This window comes from Enhydra lutris, unplaced genomic scaffold (genome assembly GCF_002288905.1).
Source record: "Enhydra lutris kenyoni isolate GAN:26980312 unplaced genomic scaffold, ASM228890v2 scaffoldscaffold14, whole genome shotgun sequence".
NCBI lineage: Eukaryota > Metazoa > Chordata > Mammalia > Carnivora > Mustelidae > Enhydra > Enhydra lutris.
In genome coordinates, this window is record NW_019154098.1 from 49,674,200 (window position 1) to 49,683,405 (window position 9,206).

A 9,206-nucleotide genomic window follows, 5' to 3' on the forward strand; every position below is an offset into this window, starting at 1 on the left:
CTCTGGGCCGGCGCCCCCACCCCACCCGCGCCCCGCGCCCCGCGCCCCCCCGCCCGGCCCCGCGGCGTCCTTACCATGCGCAAAGCTGTCGGCTCCCGGCGGTCGGGCGACCACAGCAGCGGCGCCTCCTCCAGCGGCGGGCGCCCTCACCCTTCCGCGCCCAAGATCGCCATCTCGCAGCAGGCGCGGCGGCGGCGAAGCAGCCACCCAGGCGTCGGCCCCGGCAGCCCAGGCCGCCTGCAGCCACTTGGAACCGCTTGCTGCGCTCCGCGACACCCGACCCCCCCCCCCCCCCCCCCCCGGCCACGCGCCACCCCCAGCGGACCCCACACCTCCCTCCTCAGCAGCGCGCCGCGTGCTCCCGTCGACGGCGCCGCGCCGCGAGCGCGCGCCTCCCCGCCCGCCCCGTACCGCGCGCTCTGCCGCGGCCGCCTAAAACCAACTCCGGACCCGGAATCCGGCTTCCCGCGAGCATGCGCAGCGAGGGCGCCCCGACGATGCTTTTAGAAAACTCCGCTCCTCCGGGTCTTCGGAGCGGTCGAGGAGAGGTGGAGGGCCAGCCAATGGGAGAGGGGGGCGGGGCCAAAACCTGTGGAAGGGGCGGGGCGGCGGCCGAGGTTTGGGAAGAGGCATTTCTAAGCCGGAGGTGGGTCCTGCTGACTTAACTTTCTGGTTCGGAGAAGAACCCGTGAATGACCTGATCGCGAGTAAAGTCCTCGGGCACTGGCGTTCTTTTCTTGAATGCTTTACAGCAAAATTGGGCTGTGAATAAATAGTCCTTAACCTGAGTATCTGAGTACCCACTGCAAGAGTAAATACTGCGTTTAACAGATGGCCATGCCAGAAGACTTCCATTTTATTTCTATTAGTTATCAAAACGTTCACTCCCTCTACTCCTATATGAGTACAATGCTAAAACTAATACTAAACAAGTACATGTGTCAGTGCAACCAAGTCACATGGCAATACCATTAAAAAGGGTCTATTATCCTCATTTATACAAACGAGTCAACTAGTCTCTAGAAGTATTTTTGGTTCCGTGTGTTGCTTTTAGAAGAAAGGCCACACTGCAGGTAGAAATCAGTGGTGACCACATTACTCACCAGATGACCTGGTCTTCTACTTCAGAAATAATAAACGCCATCAAGCACAGCTTTCTACTATTTTAGCCCAACTGCCTCACCCAAGCCCCACAAATTACCTACATCTACACCCAAGCTTACTAGTTTTCCTTCTCTCTCGAAGACTGGGTGTCCCTGCTCCTCTCCAAAGCGAACCTCTTTACTGTCCACTACCTCCTGTGCCCCCTCAGCACGATCATGTTTTAATTCTTTTCTGTCTTAAATTTTTCCTTGACTTTAGAACCTTTCTAATTCTTTCTCCATCCTAACTAAGCTCTTGAAAGAATTGCATACAAAGAACAGCATCAACACCCCATGAATAATTGTAAGATTAAATAAATAACTTTTTTAAAAAGATTTTATTTATTTATTTGAGAGGAAGAGTGACCATGAGGGAGAGAAAAAGCATGAGCAGCAGCTGGGGGTGGGGATGCTGGGGTCGTGGAGCGGGTTGCGATGCAGGGATAGAGGGTGGAGAGGGTGGAAGTGGGGACAGGGAGTGGAAGGACGCATAGGCAGAAGTACACTGCCCACCCAGCAGGGAGCTGGATGCTGGGCTCCGTCCCTGGCCTCTAGAAGCATGACCTGAGCCAAAGGCAGACGCTTAACCTGAGCCACCCAGGTGCCCCTGAATAACTCTTGAGTGAATGTAAGTTCTCTTACTCTCTGTTCCATCAGTTTCTACACTCAATTCAGACCAGGGTTCAATGCATATCATGTCCACTATGATTATTCAAAAATGCACATCTGAGTATGTCGCTTCACTGCTTAAAATCTTTCACTGGTTCTTCAGAACTTTCAAGAGAAGGAGTAACATGATCTTCAAGGCCACTTTACTTTTGCATGCTCAATCCCTCCATCTTTCAGAACTTTTTTCAGAGTTCCCTGATTGTGTTCACCGATCTGTTTTAATGAATACTGTTTCCTCTAACCCTCTCCTCACTGTTTTGTTTGCCCCCTTCCTTTAAAAATGAATTCAAGAACATGCCCACTCTCAAATAGAACACACACATACCCCGCAGAGATCTGCACGCCATCTCCAAAATGCCTACAGGCCTCCTTCCACTTCCGGCTCACTTTCAGGTCCCCTGTGTCCTCAGTTTCCCTGCAGTTCAGTTCCATTCAGAAGCTCCTAATAGCCACCTAGGCCCCTAAACTGACGGTCATTGTTGAGCCAGCTTTTCATTTTTAAATATTTCTTTGGTTTCAAATGAATACTGTTATAAATAAGTATCTTTTTATTAAATCATTGTGTCCTTACATGTTATCTTGAGTTTAAATCCTTTAAAGTAATTAGAGGTGTGAACAATTTTAGCCCTTTCTTTTTTTTTTTTTTAAATTTTAGCCCTTTCGAAACATATTGGCAAGCTGCCTTCCAGAAAGAACATAGGCTTTGGTATCACATTGCCTGGTATCAAAATGCAGCTCTGCCACTCAGGAAGGCCACATTCAGACTTTCATGGGTCCCAGATTCCTTTACCTTTGTGAGCCTCTTCCTCCATAAAATAATATTAAAAATTATATTTATAACTGCACTGATATAAAAACAAATATATTAATATTATACATGAAAACATTTTCTTCAGCCATTCCCTTCTGATTTTAAAAGAAATATAAAAATTTTCATGGACCCTAAAAGTAAAGTAAGCCTGAGGTACTGAACCTACTAACAATTAGATAAGTCAGTTCTGCCACCTACAAACTATGAGATTTGGCCAAATTCCTTAATCTGACAGTGCTGCGACCAGAAAATTAGTATAATGCTACCACGTGATGTTGAAGCAAAAAGCAAATGAATTGCTACAAATAAAATATCTAGAATTACGTGACACATAATAAATTACTGTTGTTATACTGTTATTATCAATTTTCCTACAGCACTGTTTGAGAGTATATGTTGTCCTTTACTGTGCCCAGGTCATCATGTTATATTTTGATATGTACAAATATGGTATCTACTGTTAGTCCATTGTTCGTTTCTTTATTGGGGTAGTCAAAAAAGGCAACTTAGGGGCGCCTGGGTGGCTCAGTGGGTTAAGCCTCTGCCTTCGGCTCAGGTCATGATCTCAGGGTCCTGGGATTGAGCCCCACATCGGGCTCTCTGCTCAGCAGGGAGCCTGCTTCCCCCTCTCTCTCTGCCTGCTGCTCTGCCTACTTGTGATCTCTATCTGTCAAATAAATAAATAAAATCTTTAAAAAAAATAAATAAATAAAATAAAAAATAAATAAATAAAATAATAAAATAAATAAATAAATAAAAAGGCAACTTATATATAATATATTGATCCCAGATGAAATGATTGGCCTTTTCCATTTTTGTTGTCTTCTGTTATTTTATGCTTTACAAGTCCTTTCTCATCCTGAGATCATATCATTATCTGTCTTTATTTTTTTTCTATTTATTTGGTGATTTCACCTTTTTCATTAAACAATTTAATCCTTTCAGATTCATTTGGAATGATGATCTATTTTTTATTTTCTCTAAGTAGTCTGTGATCTTCCCCAGCTTGTTTGTTAAAGAATCCTTCTCCACATATTCTAAAATATGTCTACATATTTATTCATATTCCCTCCTTTAAAAAGTAGAGACTAATTCCCTCCCAAGTGAATGTAAGTTGTACTTAGTGACTTGCTTCAAATGTGTACAATATAGCAGAAGTGACAGACTGTCACTTCCAAGAGAAGATCTTAAAAAGGTATTGTGGCTCCTCCCTACTCTCTCTCGAATCACTTGCTCTGGGGAAGGCAGTTACCATGTCATGAGGACACGTCAGGTAACTTTATCAGATGCCCACAGGGCAAGGAACAGAATATCCTGCCAAATAACAGCAAAGATCTGAGCCTCCTGCCAATCTCCATGTGATTGAGTGATCTTGGAAGCAGTTTCTCCAGCCCCAGTCTGGCATTTAGATGATGCAGACATTTTGATTTCAACCCCATTAGAAAAGTTGAACCAGATCCCCCAACTAAGTCACTCGCAAATATCTTCCCCATAGTAACTGTCAGATAATAAATGTTTATTGTTTTGATCCACCAAATTTGGGGGATAATTTGTTACACAGCAATAGATAACAAACACACTAACCCAGTGGTTTTCAACTGGGGACAATTTTGCATGCCAGGGGACATTTGGTAATATTATAAGATATTTTTGATTGTCACAACTGATGGGGAGGTGGGGGCAGAGATTTCCATTGCCATCTTGTGGGTAGAAACCAGAGAGTGCTACATTTCTTTCAGTGCATAAGACAGTGCACACACACACACACACACACACACACACACACACACCCCACACACCCCTGCAGCAATGAAGAATTATCAGACTCAAATGGCAATATAGTGCCAAAGGTGAGAAACCTCACACTAACTTGCTTTCCCTGCACCTTAAAATTTCCCTTTCTCACATGTACTTACGAAAGAGGTGGGTTTGCTTCATATCCTTTGTTCATTTGGGTGCTGCTTTACCTTGTTTTATCCCCAGTCCTAGGCTTTCTGCCACTGGATAATAATTTTACTTTTTCAAGAATTTAGTATAAATGAAATAATTTACTATGTACTTTTCTGTGTCTTGCTTCTTTAGTTAGGCATATTTTAGAGATTTGTTCATATTGTTGTGTGTAGCAATGTTCCTTCTTTACTGTTTACTACTATTCTATTGTATGGATTTGCCAAATTTTTAAAATGTTTGTTCTATTCATGGACATTTTGTTTGTTTCCTATTTTTGGTTATTATGACTAAAGATTCCATGACCATGTGGTTAAAAGTCTTTGTGTTGACATACGTTTTCTTTTTCTTGGGTAAATAATGCCTAGGAGTAGAATTGCTGGGTCATGGAAAGTACATATTTAGCCTTATAAGAAATTGCCAACCTGCTTTCCAAAGTGGTTGTACCATTTTACATTCTTACCAGCAATGTATGTTCTAGTTGTTCCATTTCCTCTGTAACACTTGGTAATGTTAGTCCTTTCTGATCTTAGCCATCAGTGGCTGTGTATTGGTCATTGTGTCATTGTGTTTTCTCTTGTATTTCCCTGATAACTAATGATGTTTAGCATCTTTTCATTTACTTATGGATCATTTGTATATTTTCTCTTGTGAAGTGTCTGTTCAAATCATTTCCCCATTTCAAATTGTTTTTGTCTATCCTACGTATAATTCTATATACCAATCCTTCATGAGGTATGTATGTGTAAAATCTTTTCTCCCAGATTGTGTCTTACTATGGTGGTCTACTACATATACAAACACATATAAACTATATGCCTATCCAAGATGAACTTCATTGATCCTGGCCCTGGTATCAATACTCTTGTAGAGCCCCCTCCCCTCCTTGGGATGATGATATGTAACTTCTGAGGCTAGGTCATAAAAGAGATTGCAGCATCAATCTTGCCCTCCTGGAGTGCTTGATCTAGAGAAAGCCAGTATTTTGAAAGACCCATGCAGAGAGGAACTAAGGCCTGTTGATAAACAGCTAAGAGCAACTTGCCTTCTCATGTCACAACTGCAATCTCATGTGACACTCTAAGCCCGAAATGGCCAGCCACACAAGTCACAGACTCTTGATCCACAAACACTGTGAGAGATAATAGTTTATTTCTGTTTTCAGCCACTATTTTTTGAAAAATTTTTTACACAGAAACAGATAAACTTGCATTTTCATTTGTTAACAATGTCTTTTAAAGAATAGATGTTTTTAATTTATCAGTTGTTTGTTTTGTGGTTTATGTTTTCTATGACATATTTAAGAAATTTTACCCACTCCAGGATAATGAAGATTTTTTAATCTTTCTTCTTGAATTTTATACTTTGAGCTTTTATTTTTGAGTCTATAATACATTTAAGATCAATTGTTGCATATGGTGTGAGGTAAGAGTCAATATTAGTTCTTTTCCAAATAGATACACGGTTTTAACACCATTTATTGAAAAGATAATTCTTTCCTCATTGAACAACTTTGCCAAATTTAGTAAAAATTCAATGTCTATTTCAGGACTCTACTCCATTTCATTTAACTATATGTCTGTCTATGCAAGTATCACACTATATTGATTAACTGTAATTTTTAGAATGTCTTGAAAGTCAGGAAGTATAAATAGTCCAAGTTTGTTCTTTTTTCTCACAATAATTTTGACTCTTCCAGGTTCTTTGCATTTCTGTATGATTGTTAGTTAACTTATTAATTTTTTTTTAAACATACCTTGAGGGGTTTGCTTGGGATTGTGAATATGTAGATTAATTTAGGAAGAATTGACCTCTTAACAATAGTTAGTCTTCCAATCCCCAGACATAGATCTCAGTTTATTTAGATGGCCTCTAAATTCTCTTAGCAATATTTTGTATTTTTTATAGTATTGGTATTGCATACACTTATCCTTACGTATTTCACGCTTTTGATGCGTTATAACTGTTATTTTTTTAAAAAGATTTTGTTTATTTATTTGTCAGAGTGAGTGAGCACAGGCAGAGTGGCAGTCAGAGGCAGAGGGAGAAGCAGGCTCCCTGCTGAGCAAGGAGCCGGATGTGGGACTTGATCCCAGGACGCTGGGATCATAACCTGAGCTGAAGCCCAAGGCTTTAGCCCACTGAGCCACCCAGGTGCCCCCATTCTGTATGCTTTTATTTTCTTTTCTTGCTTTTATTGCACTGAGTAGCACATCCAGCAGGGTGCTGAACAGAAATGGTGAGAAAGGACATCCTTGCCTTTGCCCTGACTTTAAGAAAATCATTCAGTGTTTTACCAGTAAGTATTATGTTATCCATAGATATTTATTTATTTATTTATTTATTTATTTATTTATTTTTATATGCCCTTACCAGGTTGAGGAAGTTCCCTTCTTTGCCTGTTTGCTGAGAGTTCTTATGATGAATGAGTGTTAAGTTTTATCATATGCTTTAGGAGGGAGCATCTGTTGAGATGAACTATTGATGGATTCATCCTAGTATGAACCCATCTTGATATGATGGGTTAAGTTGATTGATTTTTCAAATGTTAAAACAACCTTACATTCTTGAAATAAACTACCTTGACCATGGTGTATTAGACATTTTATTTGTTGCTAGGTTTTATTTGCTAAACTTTAAAAGATTTTAAGCAATCTAAGTTCATTAAACATATTGGTGTAGTTTTTTTTGTTATGTCTTTGTCTAGGTTTGTTATCAGGGTAAGGCTGGCCTAATAAAATAAGCTTGGGAATGTAGACTCCTTATCTAATTTTGAAAGAAATTGTGTAAGATTTTTATTATTTATTTCTTAAGTGTTCGAGAGATTTTACCGGTGAAGCTATCTGGGGCAGGAGTTTTCTTTCCGTGAGAGTTTTAATTATGAATTTACTTTGTTTGTAGATAAAATACAATTCAAATTTTCATATCTTCTTGTACTGGTCTTGGTATTTTGTGTCTTTCAAGATATTTTTCTATTTCATTTAAGTTGTCAGCTTGTTGACCTAAAATTTTTCATAATATTACTGTATTATTCTTTCATATTTGTAGGAATATAGCAGTCTCTTATCTTTTATTCCTAATATTGGTATTTTGTGTCTTCTTTTTTACTTTACCAGTTTAGATAAAGGTCTTTCGGTTTGACTGATCTCTAAAACAAAACAAAGCTTTGGTTTCATTAATTTGTCCATTTTCTGTTTCATTTGTTTTAGCTTTCATCTTTTTTATTGCCATATTTAGACTTATTTGGGGTTTATTTGCTCTTTCTTTTAAAGTGTACATTTGTCCTGGGAACTTACCTTTTCTTTTTTTTAAAGATTTTATTTATTTATTTGACAGACAGAGATCACAAGCAGGTAGAGAGAGAGAGAGAGAGGAGGAAGCAGTGTCCCTGCTGAGCAGAGAGCCCGATGCAGGGCTTGATCCCAGCACCCTGGGATCCTGACCTGAGCCGAAGGCAGAGGCTTTAACCCACTGAGCCACCCAGGTGCCCCTCCCCCCCCTTTTTAAAGTTTTTATTTATTTTTTTAGTAATCTCTACCCCTAACATGAGGTTCAAACTCATGACCCTGAGATCAAGTGTTGCATGCTCTTCTGACTAAGCCAACCAGGCACCATGGGACCTTAATTCTTTTCTAGCATTAGCATGTAGAGCATAAATTTCCTTCTGTACACTGTTTTAGCTTAATCCCCCAAATTTTGATATATTTTATTTTTGTTTGTCCTAAATATTTTCCTATATTTTATGTGATTCCTTCTTTGACCCATGAAGTATTAGGAGGTATGTTGCATAATTTTCAAATATTTGGGAACTTACCAGATATCTTTTTGTCATTATTTTCTAATTTAATTCTATTATGGTCAGAGAACGTGCTCTATTATTTTTGTCTTTTTAAATTATTGATACTTGTTTTATCCCTCAGCTTCTCAGTGAATTTTTCATTTGCACATGAATAGTATATTTTCTGCTGTTGTTGGGGAGAATGAAAATTGTTCTATACATGGTTATTAGGTCAAGTTGAATGATAATATTTTTCAAGCTTTCTAAAGCTTTCGTGAATTTCATCTACTTGCTATTATCAATTATTAAGAGGAATATTGAAATCTCTCGCTGTAATTGTGGAAACACCATTTTTGCCTTTGTGTTCTATTAGTTATTCATGTGTTTTAAAGGTCTGTTATTAGATGTATATATATCTAGGATTATTTTTTCTTCTTTATCATTACAAAATTTCCTTCATAATCTGTTAGTATTATTTGTTTTGAATTAATAATAATATTGATTTATCCACTTCAGGTTTCTTATGATTAGTGTTTGAGTAATATCTTTTTCCATATTTTACCTTTAATGTATCTATATCTTTATATTTCAAAGTAGTTTTGTTGTAGACAGCATTGGTTGAAACTTGATTTCTTTATCCAATCAGGACAATCTCTGCCTTCTAATTGAAGTGTTCAAACCATTTAAATGTAATGATTATTGATACCATCGGCTTTACATTTATGTCTTTTAAAACTTCTTTTATTTTTATACCATCTCTTCTTGTTTCTTTTTCTTTTTTTTTTCTGCATTGCAATGGATTATATGAATTTTTCTAAAAGATTTATTTATTCATTTTAAAGAGAGAGACAAGAGTGGA

The 9,206-nt window shown here is 38.7% G+C and overlaps 1 protein-coding gene and 1 pseudogene across 2 annotated transcripts in view; one reads left to right on the forward strand and one right to left on the reverse strand.

Moving 5' to 3' along the window:
• Positions 1 to 282, reverse strand: part of LOC111146529 (WW domain containing E3 ubiquitin protein ligase 1) — a 115,162-nt gene extending 114,880 nt beyond the window's left edge. For both annotated transcript variants that reach the window (XM_022502089.1, XM_022502088.1), the window contains exon 1: positions 75 to 282. The gene's annotated coding sequence lies outside the window, so the exon portion shown is untranslated. The remainder of the gene's footprint in view (positions 1 to 74) is intronic.
• The window catches only part of LOC111146505, a 21,270-nt pseudogene continuing 12,139 nt past the window's right edge, over positions 76 to 9,206 (forward strand).